Raw genomic sequence first — 24,379 nt, forward strand, 5'->3', positions numbered from 1 at the left:
CACTCCCCAAAGGTGGCAGGACCCCCCTCCCCACCCCGACCCCCAACATCACATCACTCATACGCACACGCAAGCACCACCAACACACATACACGCACACACACCGGCTTACATGCCAACATCCACACAGTCAGACACGCACACCCACATTCAAACATACACGCACACAACCATATAGACATACCTACAGTCATACACGCACTCATTCCCAACCTCACAACACCACCGCAAGCATACACGCACTCACACACCCCCACTACATACACACACGCACACCCCCATGCACCCACACAACACACAACACCCCACCACCCCCCTCCCCTAACGGACGCTCGACTTACCTGGTCCGTCGATCCTCCGGGAGGGGACGGGATCCATGGGGGCTGCTCCGCCAACACCACACCATCAACAGAACACCGCCACGCCGAATCACAGGACGTGATTCGGTGGGCGGTGTTCTGTTGACGTGGCGGTGGAGGTGGAGCAACCTCCACTTCCCTGCCGCCCGCCAGTATGGCTGTTGGCGGCTCTCCGTCCGGAAAAGGACGGAGAGCTGCCAACGGTCATAATACGCCGAGCGGCAAACCGCCACCACTGGCGGTCTTCCGCACGGCGGTCCCTCGGCGGTCTTGGCAAAAGACCGCCGAGGTCAGAATGACCCCCACAATCTCAAAACCAACTTCACTAAAAGGTGTATTTTTAAATTGTGAGTTCAGAGACCCCAAACTCCATATGTCCATCTACTCCCAAAGGGAATCATTTAAAGGCAGCCCCCATATTACCTATGAGAGAGACAGGCCTGCAACAGTGAAAACCAAATTTGGCAGTATTTCACTGTTAGGACATATGAAACACATTAGTAGATGTCCTACCTTAAACATACACTGCACCCTGCCCATGGGGCTACCTGGGGCCTACCTTAGGGGTGTCTTATATGTAGGAAAAGGGAAGTTTTAGGCCTGGCAAGTGGGTACACTTGCCAAGTCGAATTGGCAGTTTAAAACTGCACACACAGACACTGCAGTGGCAGGTCTGAGCCATGTATACAGGGTGGGTGGCACATGTATACAACGTGGGTGGCACAACCAGTGCTGCAGGCCCACTAGTAGCATTTGATTTACAGGCCCTGGGCACCTCTAGTGCACTGTACTAGGGACTTACCAGTACATAAAATATGTCAATCATGGAAAGCCAATTACACATACATTTTACAAAGGAGCACTCTAGCACTGGATAGCAGTGGGAAAGTGCCCAGAGTAACAAAAACAGCAAAATCAGAGTCCAGCACACATCAACAACCTTGGAAACAGAGGCAAAAAGTTAGGGGAGACCACTCCAAGTATGCCAAGTCTAACAGTCCCAAAGATGTAGGCAATGTGTCAGGTGTCAGCTCCAAGCCACACAAAGTCGAAGATGCGTCAGGAATGGAGATGATGCGTTGCACAGTTGTCAATGCAGTGCTCCCGATCCTCGCAGCAGTGACGATGCGCTGTCGTCAATGCTGATGCAGTGTCCTTGATCCTAGCAGCAGCGGAGATCTGTCGGCGCCGATGGAGATGCAATGATCGTACAACAGCGTTGATGGACAGGTTCTGGCGGTTGCAGCACTTTATACCCACTTCCAAGGGCCCGGGACTGGATTGGCACCACTTGGCAGGGCAAGATTTGCTGCAAGCAAAGTCCAGATACTGAAGGTGATGGGTTGGAAGTAATTTGTGTCCCTGAGACTTCAGAAGAACAGGAGGAAAGTCAGGAAGCTCTTGGAGTCACTCAGAGTTCAAGTGAGATGGGTCCAGTCCTTCCTCAGCAGGGCAGAGGGCAGCAGTGCAGCATGGCAGAAAAACAGTTCTTCCAGAGCAGCAGTCCAGAGTGGCAGACTTGATATCAGCACAGCCGTCCTTCCTGGCAGAGTTTGTCACAGGTCCAGCAGTTTACTGAGTTGGTAGGGTCAGAGGTCTAGTACTTTTACCCAGCTGTGCCTTTAAAGTGGGGGTGACTTCAAAGAAGGGTCCTTGAAGTGCACAGAGGTCCTTTTTTCTCCTGCCCTTTCTCAAGACTCACTTCAGGAGGCTATGAAGCCCATTGTGTTGAAACAGGACACTGCCCATTCAGATGTAAGTGTCAGCTCCTCCCTCCCATCCTGCCCAAGATGGCCCATCAGGAGGTTGATGGCCCATCAGTCACACCCAAGAGTCCTTTGTGTGTGGCTGTCTAGAAGGAATGCACAATCCTAGCAGTCACCCCAGCCCAGGCACAATTTGGAGACAGGCTGCAGGCACACAGGACTAAGAGTAGCAAAATGCCAACTTTCTAAAAGTGGCATTTTTCAAAATTGTAACAATAAATTCGACTTTACCATTAAGAAGGATTTATTATTACAATTTGATAGGTACTAAACTTGACATGTCTACTCCTTCTCAATAAGGAATTACAGCTTATTGAATGTAATAAGGAATCCCCAATGTTAACCTATGAGAGGAGGAGGCCGCGCAGTAGTGAAAAATGAATTTTGTAGTTATTCACTAACCAGACATGTAAAATTTTAAAGTGCATGTCCTGCCTTTTAATTACATAGCACCCTGCCTTATGGGCTATCTTGGTCCTCCCTTAGGGGTGACTTATTTGTAATACAAGGGGAGTTTAAGTCTTGGCAATAGCTTTTAAATGCTATGTCGACATGGCAACGTAACTGCGCATATAGGCTCTGTAATGGCAGGTCTCAGACATGTTTAAGGGCTACCTGAGTGGGTGGCACAAGCAGTGCCGCAGTCCCACTAGAAGCATTTAATTTACAGGCCCTTTGCACATGTAGTGCACTTTACTAGGAACTTAAAAGTAAATGAAATATGCCAATTGTGGATGTACCAATCAAACCATGTTCAGGGGAGAGAGCACATGCACATTAGCACTGGTCAGCAGTGGTAAAGTGTTCAGAGTCCTACGGCCAACACAAAGAATTCAACAACAATATGAGGCAAACAGGTAAAAAGGTTGGGGGAAGACCACCCTAAGGCTGACACAACTAACAATGGTCATTCACATTTCCATGTTTTTCTGTGGTCAGCACATGGTGGCTTCACTTCCTCTTTGTGTTTGTCCCTCCACTGGAAAATGCCCCAAGTACTTCTGTCTATCCACTGCTTGTTGTTTAGGAGCTATTTTTTCCTTTTAGTTGAAGCACTCCACAAGAGTGCATGTATTTGAAGGTCACACCTCTCTCCGTGTTGTTGCTTACTCCCTCCCATCCTCCTGTCCCTCTCTGTGTTGTTGCCTACCTTGTCTCACCCTTCATCCCACTCTGTGTTGTTTCATGCCCTCTCCCACTCTCCTGTCCCCTTACATTTTACTGCTTGCCTCCTCCTTTCCCATTCTGTGTTGTTGCTTGCCCCTTTTCAATCCTCTCCATGATATTGCTTGCCCCTCCCCCACCAGCCCCAAACCATTGCTTACCACTTCATTTACAGGCCGCGGTCAGATCGGCAGTCCGCATCTCGGACGGCTGTTTCTGCCACGGTCCACTTTTTGGTTAAACTTTCATCTTGGGCACTGTTTTATGTTTTCCCCGCTCTTGGCCCTCTTCATTTGCTTACCTGTTCTTGCTGTTTTCCACTTTTCTTCTTTTTTCTCCCTTTTTCCTTTTTTCTTGCCTTGGCCATGTTTCTTCTTCCCAAAAGTCTGTGTTCCTTTCCCTACATGCTTTGCTCACTACCTTTCTATACTATGACTATTTTTCCATTCACCTGAATGTGGTCTTTCTCAATCCAAGATGGTGTCTTCATAATTTCCTGCATGTCACCTCCTGTTTTTCAGTATACAAGCACAGTTGGTTTTCTGTTCCTTGCATTACAAACACTTCCTTCGTGGTTGCGCTCCTCGCTCCCGAATCCTGTGATTTTGAACTTCTGTTCTTTTTCCGCCTGCAGTTTGTTCCAGTTCTTTTTTGTGCTTTTGTTCTTCTTTTTCAGGAGTCCTTGATTCCGAGGTTTTTTCCCACGTTGGGTTTTTCTCTTTTGGGACTCCTTCTGGAAGATATGGCCTGCTTGGTGTAATATTATCAGCAGTACTGTGGCTACTGGAAAGGGTCGCCCCTACCTAGTTCAATCCGGAACAAGCAAGAAACCAAGTGGTGTCCAGAGATCGGCTGATTATAGTGGTAAGAAGCACTCAAATCGTGACACCCTCCTGCCACATCCTGAGTTGTTGCTTTTCCCCTCCCTTCTGCACTGCCAGAAAAGACAAGCATTGTGAAAGAAAGAAAGATAATCAAATACAAGGCAACAGGCACAAACAACCATCCAAATAAAATTAATAATAATTCAGCAGAGTATAATATGTTTACAATAGCCAAATCAGCTCCTAGATAGCCATCATAATTTTTGTGTAGTCTTTTTGCCATATAGTGCTGTCGACTCTTCAGCCCATTTAAGACAATTCCATGGTATAGTTTTGGTTTGTTGTCCTTGTCACTTGCACTGTGTGATCACCTCTGTCACAAAGCACCATTGTTTTATATCAATCACATATATATATATATATATACTTAATGACTCGTAACTTTTTATTGTTTTCCTAAAAACATGTGCAACAAAAACGATCTTCTTTAAAATGTTATGGGCAATGTTTTCAATTTGATACTACTCAACACAATACAATTTTCCAAACTTTTGTTCTATCTTTAATGGTACCTGGTAGGACCTTTGTTGTGTTTATAACAAATCTGGAGACAAGCTGAGTGCTACATGCTGGGAGAAGCATAGTTCTACTCAATGGCTGTGTCTAGAGAGCAGCCTGAGACAAAGAACAACCCCAAACCAGTTTTGAAGTTGGAGACACTGGATACACATCTCCTGTCTAGAAAATGCTTATAAAAGTGGGACCCAAACCATCCCACTTTGTTTCAATTCCAAGTTCTTAATCAGCAAGGGAAGGGGTAGTTCTGAAGAATACTTGAATGGCTGCTATGTGACCAGAGATCGTGTCTGCCTGACAGTGAGCCTCCCAGAGCAGAGGGGACATCACTTGACGCCTTTACTCAAGCTGGAGTTGCTGAGGGGCTACCTGAGTGCCTAGAAGTCTTCCTCCCTGCTGCGAGAGGAAAAGAGCCTGTGGGTCAAGCAGGTGAGATTGTTTAGAGGTTGAAGCCAAGCCTGTCCCAGGGACTACAGGACATCCAGAAAAAGCAGGCATTTCTTCTTGTACCAGCGCTTGAACCTACCACCTGAGATGGAGTCCTTTCTTTGCTAGTGGAAGCAGGGGTAGCAAATTGCATGGAGGTTTCATCAGAAACAATATCAATGACACATACACAAGCACATAAACACAAATGCACTATTTCCCAAATCTGCACTAAACACACACCCTACATTCCACTTCCTCTCCGTGACTACTAGTACTAGATCTAACGCCTGAGCTGAAAGTCAGCAGAGCTTCTGATACTAAAATTCATGGTCAGGAGACAGAATTGTGTAAGAAGTGTCACTTATGTTGGGTGTGAAATTTTGCTTTGTGTGCATATAATTGGTAGTTTTTTAATCTTTAAAAATGTCTAGTTACTTATTTTCTCAATACTGCTATGAAATATACAAACAAAATAAAATAAACCTATTTTGAGCTGTACTTGTGTCAGCTGTCTATTTACTTACAACTGTTATATTGCTTGACCTACTCATATGTGTCTGTAAAATTTATCTTTTGTACTGAATGTTTGTCCTAAATGTTGACCATTTGTCTTGAATTTTAAGTCTGTGCCCAGGATATGTCTCCATGCAAAGTAGCCACCCTACACAGGCAAAAGGCAACATTTCTTTTCCTAGTCACGTGCAGGGAGATTTGGGCATTTCCTTTTCTCAATTTCATTCATTGGGCAAACTAAAAAAAGGGTAGATTCACCCAATTTCCTTTTGATTCATTTTTGTACTCAACCCTTCCTTTTAGACCAGAAGAATGTCACAGCTATATGTCAAACAGAGACCAAAATAGACAAAATCCATTGAAACAACAATGGCTTCCATTTTTTAACAGATTACGTTTTTAGCAGACTGTTGTACAAGGGTGGCACACAAAATAACTGCTTATGGTACTAACAATATAAAAGACTGAACTAAATGTTCAGTGAGAGGATCTTTCATCAGAGAAGCCCTTGCACAATAACAACAGGTAAGATTCCTCAGTTGCCAAATGTTTTCCCACGCTTATGCTATTATAATCACACTTTTTGCAACTGGTGTGGTATCAGGTCGTGCACCACAAAGGGATTCTACGCCTGGAAAACTGTAAACAAGGTGTGACTTGAAAATAACTCACAACCTTAGATAATTGATTACTTCCTAGATTATTAGTCTCTATGTACCACAGCTTGTCTCTAGTCAGCCAAATCAAACACAATCTTAACTTAATGCATGTGTCATGCTTGCATCAAGTGTGTGTATAGTGCAGAGAAGTAAAGTGGCTAACAGGATCATTATACTCATGCACTTTGACCCTGAACCGTCTGGCGTATTACTCCTTCTTAGGAGGAGCCCTACAAGACAGCACAGCTGTCTGGTTGCTAAAGATTTCTTGGGGACCTTCTTAAAGCTGACCTAAGAATGCAGTTCACTCATTGCTCACCATTGGTTTTATGCTTTGTAACTCACATTTGCTTGTTTTCTATTGGCTAGCTTTATTTATTTTACGCTATCCAGCATGTCTCTGTCCCTCCTGTGGAGCAAAGCCTGTTACTGTATTCTTTGATAAATTCCCAATTTCTGTAAATAGGCCTTCAAATGTTCTTCTCTTGTCACATTTGCTGTGCATTCAAAGACAGAGGGCAAATGCCACTGTCTGTCTTCTGAGGGAACTTGGTGTTTACTTTTCTTTCTGTGACTTCAAAGTGAGAAGATTTATCTGACTATCTGAGATTGTGAAGGGAAAGGCTTTTTTCCACACACAACACAATTTAAATGTTTGTAAATGAACTGTGCAAATATGTCAGAATGCATTAGAGCAAGTAGAGCACAAATAAATCACATTTTTTGTAGTTCTGAAGTGTGGTGGAAATAAATATTTTAATGTGATCAAAATAAATGAATACACTAGGTGATGCCATTTATATACATTATTGTTTCTGTGCTGTGTGGTTTTACCAGTAAAACTCTATGTCTGTGCAAATGTAATGGTCATTTCCATTGAAAATGTGTTTTCTATTATGGCAGTGCGTTACAACACCATGCATACTTGTATGGCACTCCACCCTACTACTCCACCCTATGCACTCTATGCCTCTCCACTCAATGCTACTCCACTCTACACCACTGTATGCCACTACACGACACAACACTCAATGCAACTACACTCTACGTCACTTTACATCATTCTACTCAATGCCACTCTACTCCACTCTACACCACTGCACTCTGCTCTTCTCCACTCTACCCCATTCCACTCCAATTTACTCCACTTCACTCTTTGCCACTCTACTCCACTCTATGCCACTCTACTCCACAGTACTCCACACCACTCACTCTACTTCACTGCACGACACACCACTCTACTCCACTCTATGTCATTTCATTCTGTGCCACTCTACTCCACTTCTTGCTGCTCTACTCCACTATACACCACTCTACTCCACTCCACTCTGCATCACACTACTCTGCTTCATTCTACGACACCCAGTGCCACTTCCCTCTATGACACTTTACTCCACTCAATGCTTCTATGCCACTCTAGACTACTCTACTCAACTCCACTCTACTCAACTCCACTCTATCCCACTCCACTCTACTCCATTCCACTCTACAGCTCTCTATGACAGTCTACTCCACTCTACACCACTCTACTTTATGATGCTCTATGCCACACCACTCTATGACAATCTACGGCACTTAAGATACTTTACTTCTCTTTATGACACTCCACTCTATGCCAATCCACGCCACTCTACTCTGAGCCACTCTACGACATGCCACTCTATGACATTCCACTCTACAACACTGTAGGACACTCCACTCTACAACACTTCATTCCACACTATGGCACTCCACTCTATGACACTCTATGCCACTCCAGTCTATACCGCTCTACAACACTCTACTCTCCATTGTTCAACACTCTATGCCACTCCAAGACAATATGCCACTCTGTGCCACTCCACTTTACTACACTCCACACCCCTTTGCTCCACTCTGTGACACTCCACTCCATAGCACTCCACAACATTCTATGCCACTCCATGACACTACACTCTAAGACACTCCACTCTATGACACTCTACTCCACTCTACGTCACTCCACTCTATGAAACTCAATACTAATACCTGCCACTCCCTGCCACTGAACTCTAGGCCACTCTACTTTATGCTTCTTCACTCTTCGACACTCCACTCTAAGACACTCGACTCTACAACACTTTACACCCCTACACTCTACAACACTTCACTCTACTCTATGTCCATTACTCTATGACCTTCCACTCTATGCCCCTCCACTCTATGTCCCTCTACTCAATGCCCCTCCACTCTATGCCCCTTCACTCTACAACCCTCCACTCCATGACACTTTACAGCACTCTAGGCCATTCTACACCACTCTAGGCTACTCCACTCCTCTCTACGAAACCCCACAACACTCTATGCTGTACTCTACGATGTTTTTTTCCACTCTACACCACATCACTTTACTCTATGACCCTTCGTGCTATGATGCACCACTCTACAACATTTCACTCTATTCCACTCCAGTCCATGACACACCACCCCACAACACTCCACTCTATCCCACTCCACGCTACGCATTTCCACAACATTAAACTCTATGACACTCCACTTCACTCTGTGACACCATACGACCCTCCACTCTATGACACTCTGCTCCACTCCATTCCATGGCACTCTATGCTACAACACTCTATGCCCCTTTACTCTACAACACTTTGCTCTAAGGCACTCTACTCTATGACACTCTACACTGTACTCTGCACTACTCCACTCCACTGTATTCCACTCTATTCCACTGTGCATTACCCTACTCTAATGTACTCTATGCTACTCCACTCTACTCTGCACTACACCATTCTACTCTACTCCATGACACTTTACTACCCTCCACTCCAGAACATCCACTCCACCACACTCCACTCTATGACACTGTGATCTACAACACTTCACTCGACTCCACTCCCCTCCACTCTACTCTACTACTTCACTGTGCAACGCTTTACTCCACTGTACACCACTCCACTCTACAACATTCTACTCCAGTCTATGCTCCTTCACTGTATTCTCCTCTACTTTGACACGCCACTCTATGACACTCCACTCTAACACACTTTCCTCAACTCTACTCTATGACATTTTCCTCCACTCTATGCCCCTCCGTTCTATGCCCTTCCTCACTACTCCCCTTTTCTCTATGCCACTGCATGCCACTCTATGATTCTCTATGCCCCTCCACTCTTCACACCACCACTTTACAACACTTCGGCCCTCATTATGACATTGGTGGTGACTGGTAAAGTGGCAGTAATACCGCCAACAGCCTGGCGGTAATTACAGCCAAATAATGACCATGGCGGTGATACCGCCCATAGACAGCTAATGTACCACACCAACCACCAGGGCTTTAACACCACTGACCACGGCGGTAGCCATCAACAGCCAGGCAGAAGTCAAGGTACAGCCCACCATATTCAGACATAGTAAACCTCCAGGATTTCTGGGGCGGTACCAACGGCATCAAAAGCCTGGCAGAAACAGTACAGAAAACGAAAGACTCAACATCAGGGACACAGAGGACTCCACCGCCGCCATGGAACTAGAACTCCAAGTCTTCCAGATGCTCTACCATGCCATGGCCGTCCTGGAATACCAACTCCGACGAGACAACGACGACGACGATGAGTGCAGCCGCCTAGCACACAAGGGAGGGAGGGAGGAAAAGGAAAGTGACACACACACGCACATCACACAACATTCGCACACACACCATACACAGAACCAGCTGCAGAGTAAAACAAATGTCACAGGACCCACATGAAAATAATGCAAGGACAACAATTCTGATGTATGAACACTGTAATTTGGTGCCAACAGCCACCATAATGAAACATGAAATGTAAATGCAGGCGTCAATGTCCAGACTGGGCCAATGGTCATTCCAAAGTACCAAAGGGCCACATGGCCACAGGGCACAGTCCAAGGCCCAACTTGACTCCTGACATAATCCGGACTCCATTGTTCAGGGGCATCATGTTGGAAATGGGCAGGCACCTCCGGGAGATGTGGGGGTGGGGGGTCCGCAGCTGAAATGGGTAACATGCCCACTGGTTCTGGAGGGGGCTCCTTGCCCAACAGTCTTTGGAGGGGAGTGAAAGGCCACAGTATCTGGAGTGGGTAACATGCCCACTGGTTCTGGAGGGGGCTCCTTGCCCAACAGTCTCTGGAGGGTGGGCTACATGCCCTCAGCTGGTCGAGGGGGCTCCTTGGGTGCCTCTGCTGGTGGAGACAGCTCTGTGCCATCTGCTGATGGAGGGGGCTCCTTGGGTGCCTCTGCTGGTGGAGAAGGCTCCTTGGGTGCCTCAGCTGGTGTAGAGGGCGTCTTGCCTTCTGCTTGTGGAGGGGGCTCCTTGGGTGCCTCCGCTGGTGGAGGGGGCTCCTTGCATTTCTGTGGTGGTGGAGTGGGCTTCTTGGCTTTCTTTGGTGGTGGAGAGGGAACCTTGGCTTTCTTTGGTGGTGGAGTGGAATCCATGTTCCCTCTTGTAATGGGCCCCCTTGGCCTTTGACATGTGACTTGTGTCCTTGCCTCCAGGGCTTGGACGTGCCTCCACTGACCCCATCCTCTGTTCCTTGGCTTTCGCCACCCTAGTCCTCCCTTTCTGAGGCAGAGGTATGCACTTGCAAGGAGTGTCTGCAGTCACACTCAGGGGCCCCTGTGTGCCAACAGCTGATTTTTTGGTGGGAGCAGTGGCAGACTGTTTGGCTGTGGTGCTGGGCTGGGTCGTTGGGACCCTGCTCTTACGGGCAGGACGGGGGGTGGAGAAGGAGGGAAAAGGTCAATTTGGGCAAGAAAAAGCTTTTTAGGGACATTGGGTTGGGATGTGGGAGGAGGGATGGGAGTGGAGGTAGAGGGAGTGGTTGTAGGAGGCATACGTCTGCTGGACTTGGCTGCAGGTGCATGGACAGTGTGCGTGTGTGAGGTGGATGGCTGGTGGGTGTCTGAGTGGGAGCATTTGTGTCTCTTGGGGGGGCAGACAGGGTGGGAGAGGACAAACAGGATGTGTGGATGGATAGTGTGGAGGTGTCTGCAAGTGAGGTGTGTGTGCTACATGATGTGGTGATGGTGGCTGTTGATGCAATGCATGCAGGTGTGAGTGCAGATGTGACTGTGAGGGAGGAGGAGGAGGGGGAAACAGTGGAGGCATTGCATGTTGTTGTGTGTGCAACTGTCTGTTGTTTGTGTGAGTGCTTGCGGCTTGGAGTATGCTGCCTGTGTTTGTCCGTGCCACTCTTGTGTGATGTTTTGTGTGCATGCTTGTCTGTATGTGTGCATGGGATGGGTTGGAGTTGAGGAGACTGGGACTGGGAAGTGGTAGTTGGAGGGGAGACGGTAGGACCAGGGACACTGGCTGCCATCAGAGAGGAGGTCAGAGCCTGAAACAATCTCTGTAGGGCCACCAACCTACCTTCGATGCCCTCCAGGTAGGCATTGCATTGCTGCATCTGGGATGCCAGCCCCTGGATGGCATTCACTATGGTTGACTGCCCTACAGAGATGGATCTCAGGAGGTCAATAGCCTCCTCACTGGGGGCAGCAGGGCTGACTGGGGCAGGGCCTGAGGTTCCTGGGGCGAAGGAGATGTCCACCCTCCTGGGTGAGCGGGCACAGGCAACTCAGTGGGGGGCTACTGGGAGGGCGGTGCTGGTACGGGGGTGGCGGCTGTACCTGTAGCTGGGGTGGTTCCAGAGGTGTCCGCCACCACCAGGGAGCTTCCATCAGAGGAGGAATCCGAGTCAGTGTTGTCACCTCCTGTCCCCGCCGTGCTGCTCCCTTCACCCTCCGTCCCACTGGTTCCCTAGGTGTCTGTGGACTCTGCCTCCTGGGTCCCATGGGCTGCAGCTCCCTCAGTAGGCGGTGCCCCTGCTCCTCTGCCAGATGATGCTAATGCACACATGCACAGTAGGACAGAAAGAAATAGGGGGAGAGAGAAAGGGAGCACTGGATCAATTACAGCACCAACACCACAGATGGCATACACATTACCATTAAACACAGGGATCAAGATTGAACACTATGCACCACACTGGCATTCCATTGGCTAGGTACCACAGCATGAGAGCCAACCACCACCATCTGCACCCCTCCTGGGACGTAATAAGCCCTGTCTGATATGGAAAGCCACCTAGCTAGTTAACAAGATTTTGCCATTCACCCATTTACCCTGAGCTGGACCACGCAACAATGTACGAGCTGGCATTAAGGGGCACCCACTAACTGAAACCCACCACAAGGATTCCGTGCCAGGCAACAAAGATGGTTGTTACACACACTGTACTCACCCCCTTGTGGCTGCTGTGCTGCCCTCAAATGCCCATCCAGCTAAGGGTAGGCCTCCACCAGTATGAGGGCCATCAGGGGGTTCAGGTTCCGATGGGCACCCCTCCGTCGTTGGGAGGCCATCCCCAGCTGGGCCTCTGCAGTCTTCCGGGCCCAGCATCTCAGGTCCTCCCACCGTTTCCTGCAGTGGGTGCTCCGCCTGCTATAGACCCCCAGGGTCCACATGTCCTTGGCGATGGCACGCCACAATCCCTTCTTCGATGGGTGCTTACCTGCAGAGGAAATATAGACTGGAGGACACCATTAACCATACAATCCAGTCTGTCACACATATGGCCCACAAATACCATTTCCCCTGAAATGGCACACACATCATCTGGAGCCCTGCATGTACACTACCAACAGCCATGTCCCCCACCCGAATTACACACTGCCAGCACACACACATCTCCATACAACCTTGTTGCATGCATCGTCCCCATGGTGTACTTACCTGTTGGTCTGGAGGCCCATACAGCTGTCCATACAGGGGTAGGACCCCATCCAGCAGGCGCTCCAACTCCTCTGAAGTGAAGGCAGGGGCCTTTTCCCCTGTCACACGGGCCATGGCAGGTTCCAAACTCAGGTCACAGCAGCACACGCAGTGGATGTGTTGTCCTGTGGAAAGTCAGGAACTGCCACCAGTAATCCTCATTGGACTGTGTACTCCATTGAGCCCATGTAAGCCAATAAGGAATAGCACGGCAGTGCAAGACCACCGTCTGCCATGACGCTCAATGCCAGTGGAGTTACATCACTTCCACCTGTCCCTACATACAGGACAGGTGGTCGCCATTTTATGGTGCTGGTCAACACTCTGAAATTGAAAACTGCGTCATTGCTGTCAATTGTACATCCATTGCCATTACAATGTCCAATTACATACAAGCTCAATGTACACTGAAGTGGTGGTACCATTGTTCAGTTTGTCACTCCATTCTCACGCTTGTGTCCTCTAGGTACCTCCTACTGTGGAGGAATAGGAGGAGGAGGCAAGCTCCCGTGTAGAGACTCCTTGTGGACTTGGCTACACTGGAAGACAGGCACATAATACTCACCTATAGACTGGATAGTGCCACAATCACAGAACTGTGTGCTCAATTGGAGCCTGATCTGATATCCGTCATCCCAATGGGATCCCCCCTCTTGTGCAGGTTCTATCTGTGCTCCGTTTCCTGGCAACTGGCTGTTTGCAAGTGACAGTGGGCTTGGCAGCAGGAATGTCACAGCCAATTTTCTCAATTGTGCTGGCAAGGGTTTTGTCTGCCTTGCTCAAACACATGTGCAGCTACATCGCTTTCCCCGAAGTGAAAGATTTGGCTACTGTGAAGGCGGGATTCTATGCAATGGGACATATTCCAAATATTATTGGAGCCATTGATGGAACACATATAGCATTTGCCCCCCCGGCACAATGAACAGATGTTCATGAATCAGAAGAGTTTCCACTCACTCAATGTGCAAATGGTGTGCCTGGCTGACCAGTACATCTCCCACATCACTGCCAAACGCCTTGGTTTTGAGAAATAGCAGCATCCCAAATGTGATGGCACAAGTACAGAGGCACAGGGTGTGGCTAATAGGTGGGTCCCACCCAATGCATGTCAGTGTATGCTTTCAGGAGTCATCACCCATACCATTGTGCAAGGCTAATGTTTGTTCCTCAATTCTTGCAGGTGACTCTGGCTACCCAAACCTGTCATGGCTCTTGACCCCTGTAAGGAATGCCAGGACAGGGGCTGAGAATAGGTATATTGATGCTCATGGGCGGACCAGGAGAATAATTCAGTGGACCTTCGGCCTCCTGAAGGCGAGGTTCAGATGCCTCCAGCTGACAGGTGGATCCCCTGAGAATGTCTGGCAGATAGTTGTTGTATGCTGCATTTTGCACAACCTGGCCATCATACGACATGTGCCCTATCTGCAGGAGGAGAAGGGTGAAAATGCTCCTGTGGCAGCAGTGGACCCTCAGAACAGTGAGGATGAGGATGTGGACAACAGGACATCAGTCATAAGGCAATACTCCACTCTATGCAACCAACTCTACTTCACTCTATGCTACTCCACTCTATCTCACTCCACTCTACATCACTCTACTCCACTCCAAGACATTCTATGACCCTCCAATATATGATCCTCTACTCTATGACACTACTCCACTCTACAACACTCTACTCTATGACACTCTAGTCTATGACTCTCCACTCTAGGACATTTTAATCTACGACATTCTATGCCCTGCACTCCATTCTAGTCCACTCTACAATGCTCTACTTCAATTTATGATACTCCACTCCTCTCTAATCTGCTCTACCCAACTCCCTCTACACCATTCCACACCACTTTCCTCCACTCCACTCTATGACACAACTCCACTTTACTCCACTCTACACCGCTCAACTCTATACCACTCTATGCCACCCTACTCTACAATACTCTATGCCACTCCACTATATGACACTCTATTCCACTCTACTCCAATATATGTCCCTCCACTCCTCCACTCTATGCCCCTCAACTCTACACTACTCTACACCACTCCACTCCACTCTACCCTACTCTACTCCATTCTACTCTACTCTACTCACATCAACAACACTCCACTCTACTGCACAACACTTTACTCCACAATATTCTGCTCTATCCCACAACACTCCACTCTAGTCCACTCCACTCTACTTAGTGACATTCCACACCACTCAATGACACTCTACTCCATGACATTCCACTCTACACCACTCCATTCTATAACACTCCTCTCCACTCTACACCACTTCTTAACCCTCCAATCCACACAACGTCATTATATGGCACTGTACACCACTTCCCTCTATGCCACTCTACTCCAGTTTATGCCACTCTAGTCTATAACACTCCACTCCATGCCACTCTTCTCTACACCACTGATGTTTAACCATGCTGAACAGAAGCCACGCTGGAGTCTAACATGGCTAAGACACATTAGCAAAACCGAATGTTCTTGCATAGATGAGACCTTGGCTTTGCCATTGCTTGTTTCATGTAAAATGTTCTGCCTGGAAAATAAGAGATGGTATTTGAAGGTCACATTTTATCAAGAATTCTGCAAGTTTACCAATACACCGAGTAATTGAAGAATTCGCTGTTACTACCAAACTCTAAATCAGGCTCGTATTCTTGTTCTTCGATTTATTTGACTTATCTATCATAGAATGTTCTCCTACTACTTTTATTTTTATTTACCTCCTACTAGTTTAGCAGATTTTTAATGCACTTGTGTGTTTATTGAGTATGTTAATGCGTCAGACCTTAAAAAGTAAACTTACAAGGGGGCGCTAATAGGTCGATTAACCTTTTGACTCGTTTAAGAAGTTGTCAACATAGCTCCAGTACATGAACCAATAATCAATTCACAATAATCAACAATCATTAGTAATCAATAAAATCAATAATTGATAGATTTAGTAAATGTCACGCACCATGACCTTTCAGCCATGAATAACCACACCTTTAGTAAAAGTTTAGTACTTTTGTTTCCCTTATATTAACAATACAGTCATGAGGATTAATCTCAAAATCAAATGAAACAAATATAAGAACATAACTGGTTGTCCAAAGCGGCGAAAGAAATGCAATCTAATCAAAGCTTAAATCCATACACATCCTAAGGTTGCGGTGCATATCAATAGCAGAGTCAGTTGCAACGAAGTAATCACGTACATAGAATTCAGCAGGATAACTTGTCAAACATTAGTCCCTGTAGTTCGTCAGTCATTATGTGAATGACATCACCTAACCTCAGATTCAGATTAGCATCAGCATGTTGGGCTGCATGCAAAACAATTTCGAACACACATTTGGAAAAAGCATCTAGCTATGGATCTAACAAAAACAGCACAGTTGGTACCTAGAAAGGAAAGGCATTAAAATTCATTCCAGTCACATTGTCATATCTACCTATCCATATTATGAGTCAGCAAGCAGAATCAGTCTTCGTCCTCAGGTCATCAAACGATCAGCAACGCATCAGGCTCTCAGTCAGAGAGTATGAGTCCAATGACAGAATCTCAAATCTCTTCTAAAAGTCTCTTCTTCTCCCAATATCGCATCTCAAATCGGAATAAGGTCTGCCTGTCTTTTCCTTCTGTCGCATTGTTATATCAAAGTCACCTAAACTATCCCCTAATTCCCTATTGGTCAGTTAATCATACATTTATACTCTACCCAATAATATTTCTATACCAAATCTATGAATTCTAATATTTTGTTCTTCTCATGAAGTTGATTGGTCCACTTTACGATGTCCTCGTCATCCAACTTCGTCAGGTAACAATATTGTTGCATTTTTCAGCTCCAGTCAGTGTCTTCATTGTTCTCATCCTGGGAAAGTACATCTCACACATATTACACACAAATTGTTACACCGCTAGGAACCTGATCTCCTGTTAGTTAGTTCTCACGAAAAGCTTCTGTTAAGCACTTTTAACAAGACAAAGGACATTTCACAGTTTAGTTCACTCTGTCAGCATTTTATTAACCCGCTAAGAAAAACAGCTTCCGCATGAGACCTGGCAAAACTAGACCAAGACACTCGCTAAATTAGGGCCCACAATTAATAAGCTAAAGCATACTTTATAAACCTTAATATGACATATTACTACATTAATCTAATTCATTTTTGATATTTCATAAGTATTAATCATCAATTAGTACATTTCGTGAACACTGGTGGCCATTCTCCAAGGTCACATTTCAAACATGTGCAGTATTTTTCTCTACATTATTAATTTTCTACAAGATTCATTATTCAAACTATAAATACTCATTAATAAATTCTAGTTAAAACACCTGCTTCAGCAATACCTCCTCTGATGACTAAATGTGTCATCACACTAACTACCACCCACAACCTTTACAATTTGATTTCTTCAAATATTTGTCTTCTTCTTGAATTTTCCCTGTAAATTCTTTCCCTTTTCTTTTCTTCCCTCCTCTGATTAGTATAAGACCTTTTCAATTTAATCCTTTTACACAATTTAAATAATGCCCATATCCCTAATAGACAACCCACGACAATTAAAATTCTCCGTAATATTTTCAATAGTACCCCATTCCAAATGTTGCTGAGCCAATTTCCCACTGAAGCAAACCCTTTGCCAACTTTTTCCCGAACACCTGGTTCTTTTAATTCTTTCAAATCACTCCTTGCATTAGTCATATTAGTAAGTAAGTCTCTTATTTCTTTACTGCTATCAGGTATATACGAGCAACAATGCCTAGAGTTAATAATTTTACAGACTCTGCCATCCTTCACTAAAAGAATGTCTAAAGCAAGACAATTTTGAAGAGCCGTAGCTCTATCCGCAGCTAATTCTGTATCTATCAGGAGTATATCCCCTAAAAAGAATTGTCAGCATGTTATCCACAATAGTAGACAACTTTCGAATCTTGATCGAATTCAGGATGACTTCAACTGAAGGAATCACCGCACCAAATATATCTCTCACTATCGCAGAAGAGGACTCCCTCCTCTGTCTCTTATGATGTAATTCAGTCACTTTCTGAAACTTCTTCAAATCCTCCATCTGATAAATCTTTGGGAAGACTATCCCCAAATGACTTATTCCATACCATCCACTTAGAAGAAGGCATTAAGTCCACAAATATAATAAATCCCTGGAATCGAAGGGTCCTGCCCATTCAACATAAAAGTCAATTTACTCTGAAACAAAAACACATGCCTACATTCACTTGTACCCACAAATAAAGTGTCAGTGTGTGATTTAGGCCCATATATACAAAGCTTCCCTGTGTGTAGTGCATCAAAAGCTAATTTCCCTTGAGTTTTAATTGCAGTATAAGCATAACCATTCTTGTAAGTTCTTTTCTCTAAACCTTTTTCTAAGTTCTCTTTTAACACCTTTCACCTGTCATCTGTATGATCTAAGAAGCTCTTCCCTAAAGGTGTAAGCAAGCAAGTCAGATTTTTCTTATGCGCATGAGCTGTGTCAAAAGTCAATGTAGGTTTAAAGAATCCTCTAACTAATACTATGTCATTATCCTTAGCTATTTTACTCAAATATCTAATGATAGGAACAAACAAAAACACAAGATCATGGTTAGAATAGAAATATTGATTATACTACTGGTTATAGAACCTTGTTAGTAACAGACTACATCTTATTCCATATGTTAACGGCAAGCTATGATAGGTGACTCCATCCTCGACTGATGAAGGAATCTGCGTACATACAAGACAATTCTTCGCATCCATTGTCTCAACATACTCACTCAATAAGCGATAGAAAATGTTAGAAGAAAGTTCTCCCTGCGCATTAGTATAGTCATGCAAGTACTTTTCATCTAACTTAAACCTCTCTAAAGCCGTTATTGCAGTAGGCATCTCAAAAGCAGAACTATGGTTGGCTCCTCTTGCATCAAGAACAAACATACCCACAATCAATACCATAAACAACATCCCACACATAATTGCCAACCCAATGCTCATATATTTACAGTGCCTAGCATCTATAACCTGCTTATCTAAGTCAGCCATGATCTGTAAAGAATCAGAAGGCGGAAGTAACTTTATAAAAACTTGCAGCAAAAATCAAAAATAGACAATTCTTCTTTCAGCAGTTCAGTTGTTCTTCCAGGACCCCTTCTTCCTTGTCAAAATCAGTTAGCAGCATGTCAAATCAGGTTTCAAATGTCTTTTCCGGTTACTTTCAACAGTCTCTTTCTCAAAAAATATTTCTCTCAGATTGTTTCAACAGTTCAGTTCATCAATCTTCTTCACGTCACCTCAAAATATTGACTTGGAACTTCCCTATCAAAACAAAAAGACATAAACTCTGGCTGCCATTCGTTTGCAGTTGCATACGTCCATTCAGGACCTGCGTATCTTCGACTTTCTAGTCTCTTTCTCTTCAACTTTCGATCGCCATTCAACTCTCCTTCACTTAATTCTTCTTTCCTCATAGTATCTACTTCTTCCTCTGTAGTCAGTTCGTCAACCACCTCTTTCCTTCTCTCCACCTGCGATTTTGGCCACTTATCTCCTTTCAGTGAACCTTCTGTCAATATTCTCTTCAAGATTGAACTCAAACCCTTTTCCTTCTCTGTGGTGTCTTCTCCCGACGAACCTGCAACCGGTTCAGGAGGAGTCAGATCACTTTGACTTTGATCCACCTCAACTCCTTCCCCTTCTCTGTCTGGCAATTGCTTTGCTTGTCTCTCAGAATCGTCTGCTTCTGGGAGAGCCTTCTCTTGACTAGGTTCTTCTGTTGCTTCAGTTGAGATAGGTTCTCCGATACTCTCCTGGAGGTCTCCACCCTCATCTCTCAAAGGAGTAATTGAACCGTCCTCAACAAGCTCAGATCTGGCCTCAGTTCCTCTTTGTTCTTCTTCCAGCCCTGAGATTTGTCTCACTGTTGTTGGTACTCTCAACAATGCTTCTTCATGGTCCAGTGGACATGCCACTTTCTTCGTGTGACTTGCGTGAATCCAGTTCGAGATCCCAGCACACTTCATAACTGTCGTAGTTGTCAGGACCACCTGGTACAGTCCCTTCCAGCGAGGCTCGAAACACATCTTTCTCACATGCTTTCGGACAACAACCCTGTCCCCAGCTCCCAGGTTGTGCCCTGGATCATGATTGGTGGCAGTGTGGTGGCCTCCACCTGCTGAGAAAAAGAACGGACAACATCAGCCAGACCCTTGCAATAATCCAAACCCATATGATCTGTAATGTTGACAAGTGCATTTGCTGGTACTGCTGTCAATGTCATTGCTCTGCCCATGAGGATTTCATGAGGCAACAGTCCTGTCTTCCAGTCAGGTGTATTTCTCATTGACATCAAAACTAAAGGCAATGCATTGGCCATTTCAAATTTGTAGCTGCACACATCTTTGCAATTCTCGTCTTCAAGGTACCATTCATCTGCTCCACTAGTCCTGATGCTTCAGGGCGTTAACTGCAATGCAACTTCTGCTCAATGTTCTATGCTGCACACAGTAATTTGATCACCTCGTTATTGAAGTGACTTCCCCTATCTGATTCTAAAGAGATCGGAAACCTGAAACGCGGTATCAGTTCCCTAAGCAGCAGTTTCGCTACTTTGAGGCTATCATTCCTTCGTGTAGGGTATGCTTCAATCCAGTGACTAAAGATGCAAACAATCACCAGCACATATCTCAAAACTCCACACACAGGCATCTCAACAAAATCCATTTGCATTCTGCTGAGTGGACCTCCTGCCCTTCCAATGTGGCTCAAATTAACCACTGTTCCTTTTCCTGCATTCAACTGCTGACAAATGATGCAACAATGGCAAACTGCTTCAGCAACTTGTCTAAACTTTGGGTTGAACCAATCAATTTTGAACAAACGAACCATGGCATCCCTGCCAAGGTGTGCCTGACCATGATAGTACCTCGCCATTTGAGACAACAGGCTATTTAGCAAAACCAATTGACCCTCCTCAGAAACCCACAATTCATCTTGTCTTTGAACACATTTCATTTTACTCCATGAACTTTTCTCCTTCTTGTCGACATTACTCTGCAAAGATTTTAATTCTTCCAAAGTGTCAATTACTCTCAATGCGTAACTCGTACATGTTGTGTCTTCCTCAGGTAACAGTTCCCTCTTGTCTTTGAACAATATACAGTTCAATGCGCAAAACCTTGCGACTTGATCCACATATCCATTTACCAATGACACGTAGTCCTGTGACTCTAGAAGTGCACTGCATTTCACCTTTTCAGGCAATTGAATTGCATATAACAGCTCCTTTATTCTCTCACCATTTCTCACTGGTGAACCAGAAGAGGTCAGGAAACCCCTCTGTGACCACAATTGACCAAAATCATGAACTATTCCGAATCCATATAGGCTATCTGTGCAGATAGTAAATCTCAATTGAGCAGAAACATGACATGCTCTAGTAAGAGCGACCAGTTCCGATACCTGAGAAGAATACACTCCTCAAAGCCAGGTAGCTTTTAAGGTACCTATAATTGTGCATACAGCATATCCTGCTCTCAGTATCCCTGTATTGCTTCTCAGACATGAACCATCAACAAAAATAATTTGATCATTTTCTTCCAATCTGGTATCTCTAATGTCGGGTCTCGGTTTTGTGCACTACTCAATTACTTCAAGATAATCATGTTCAACATCTTCCTCTTTTTCGATTCCAGTATTTTAACTCGGAAGTGAAGTTGCTAGGTTCAGCACTGTACATCTTTTCAGTGTCACGTTTGGTGCTCCCAAAATACTCGTCTCATACCTAGTCAACCTAGCACAAGTCAAGTATTGGGTTTTCATCCATGTCAGTAAAATTTTAATCGAATGAGGGACCATTACAGTCAGGGGATATCCCATCACCACGCCTTCACACTGTGAAAGACTCTCACCAACTGCGGCCACTACACGCAAACAACCTGGTAAGGCTGCTGCAACTGGGTCCAAAGTAGGTGAAAAATAGGCTACAGGGCGATGAGCACCTCCATGCACCTGAGTCAAGACAGACAAGGAACATGCATCACGCTCATGACAAAACAATGTGAAAGGCTTCGTGTAGTCAGGCATACCCAATGCTGGAGCTCTGCACAAACACTCTCTCAGCTCAGTGAACGCTCTCATCTCATCCTGATCTAACACTATGGGATCTGTGACTTCCTTATGAGTCAGCTTCTGCAATGGTCTTGAAATTTCTGAAAAATTCGGGATCCATTGGCAACAATAACCCACCATTCCTAGGAACATTCTGACATCTCTCTGTGTAGTCAGGGGACTTATCTGCAGTATCATTGTAATCCTCTCTCTGGATATTTTCCTCTACCCTTTCTCAATCTGGTGACCCAAATACTTCACTACCTTCTGGCAGTACTGGAATTTCAGCAGTGACACTTTGTGACCATATTTTCCCAAATGGTTCAACAGGGCAATCGAGTCATACTTACATTCGTCCCTTATCTTGGATGCAATCAATAAGTCATCAAGGTACTGCACCAAAGTCAATTGAAAAGGCAATTCTAATGACTCCAAATTCTTTTTCAAAATCTGGTTGAACAAGGATACCCTTGAGGAAGTCTACACCAGCAATAGACTTGATCCAGGAATTTGAAACAAAAGAGAAAATGACTATCCTCATGAAGAGGCACAAAAAAGAATGCTTATGACAAATCAATGACCGTAAACCACTCCGCATCACATGGAATTTGGAACATTATTACAGCTGTATTGGGCACTATGGGACAGCACTTGACCACAATCTCATTTATTTTTCTCAAATCTAGAACAATCCGAACCTCCCCACAGGGCTTCTTCAAACCCATTATTGGTGAGTTACATGGACTGCTCAACACTTCCTTCAAAACTCCCTGCTTCACAAAATCTGCAATTATCTGAGCTACTTTCATCAGGACATCTTATGTCATGTTGTACTGAGGAAGCTGAGGTAAGACTGCATTCGGTTTTAAGGTAACCTTGATTGGCTCCACTCTTTTAATCAGACATACTTCCTTTCCTGTCAAATCCCACACGCTCTCTTGTACTGTAGAATGGAGCTCCTTCACTGTGAACATTGGGAAAAAAGCAATCAAGGGATACTCCTCATTTTTAGTTTCACAGACTGCTCAACACTTCCTTCAAAACTCCCTGCTTCACAAAATCTGCAATTATCTGAGCTACTTTCATCAGGACATCTTGTGTCATGTTGTACTGAGGAAGCTGAGGTAAGACTGCATTCGGTTTTAAGGTAACCTTGATTGGATCCACTCCTTTCATCAGACATACTTCCTTTCCTGTCATATCCCACACGCTCTCTTGTACCGTTCCTTGTAAATCAGAATGGAGCTCCTTCACTGTGAACATTGGGAAAAACGCAATCAAGGGATACTGCTCATTTGTGGTTTCACACTCAGTTTCTGGGGCTTGGTCTTCCTTGTCATCGCTATTTGTCTGAATCTCAATTCCATCATTAGAGCAAGTAATCAAACACTTTATCTTTCACAGCAAGTGTCCCAATAGGGATACCGGACTCGAATCGCAGACCACAAATTTATGCAGTCCCTGGAAATTTCCAATCTCGACTTGCACTGGGTCTGTGATAGGGTTTGTCAGATACTGGTTCACTACCCCCACAACCTGAACTGTTCTTCCTGAAAGGGGCAAATTCAGAACTTCTCCACTTCTCACTGTAGAGCCTATTGCTCCTGTGTCCACCAAGAATGAAACTCTGTGACCCATTACCTTTCCCCTCACATAGGGTCCTCTCTGATCTACCTCGAAAGAAGTTGCAAGCACATATGGCTCCTCATCTGAACTATCATTCGTCCATTCACCATTTATTTTATTCTCACTGTGTAATGGTAATTGGAGCACTGTGTTACTACTTCTGTCTTTCCTCTGACCTGTGACCTGTTGAGAAAGCATCATCTGTTGCTGCTCCATCGGGGTTTGAGGTATCTGCATTTGCTGTCTAGGTACCATGGGAACCTGCTGCTGAATCGGCTGCAATTGTGACACTTGTGCACAAGGTATTTGCACCTGTTGCATGGGCTGAAAAATCTACACTTGATTCACATTATTCTGAAAGTTTGGATTGGGACCCCTTATTCTTGGTCCTCTCACATTCTGAAATGTATTGATGTCATTACCTTGCTGAACAACACCTGCCTGCACCATCATAGGACACTCCCGCTTCCAATGTCCCATGTCTCTGCAAATGTGACACGGCAACAGCTTCTTCATTCCCTGCACATCACTCTGAACCACTACAGTACTCAAATCTGGACCACGATTCATATTGCCTCCACGAAC

The 24,379-nt window shown here is 45.1% G+C and overlaps 1 pseudogene; it reads right to left on the bottom strand.

The window, feature by feature from the left end:
* Positions 1–19,344: 19,344 nt before the first annotated feature.
* Positions 19,345–24,379, bottom strand: part of LOC138287150 (60 kDa heat shock protein, mitochondrial-like) — a 108,464-nt pseudogene continuing 103,429 nt past the window's right edge.

The sequence above is a fragment of the Pleurodeles waltl genome, chromosome 4_1 (genome assembly GCF_031143425.1).
Source record: "Pleurodeles waltl isolate 20211129_DDA chromosome 4_1, aPleWal1.hap1.20221129, whole genome shotgun sequence".
Taxonomy (NCBI): Eukaryota; Metazoa; Chordata; class Amphibia; order Caudata; family Salamandridae; genus Pleurodeles; species Pleurodeles waltl.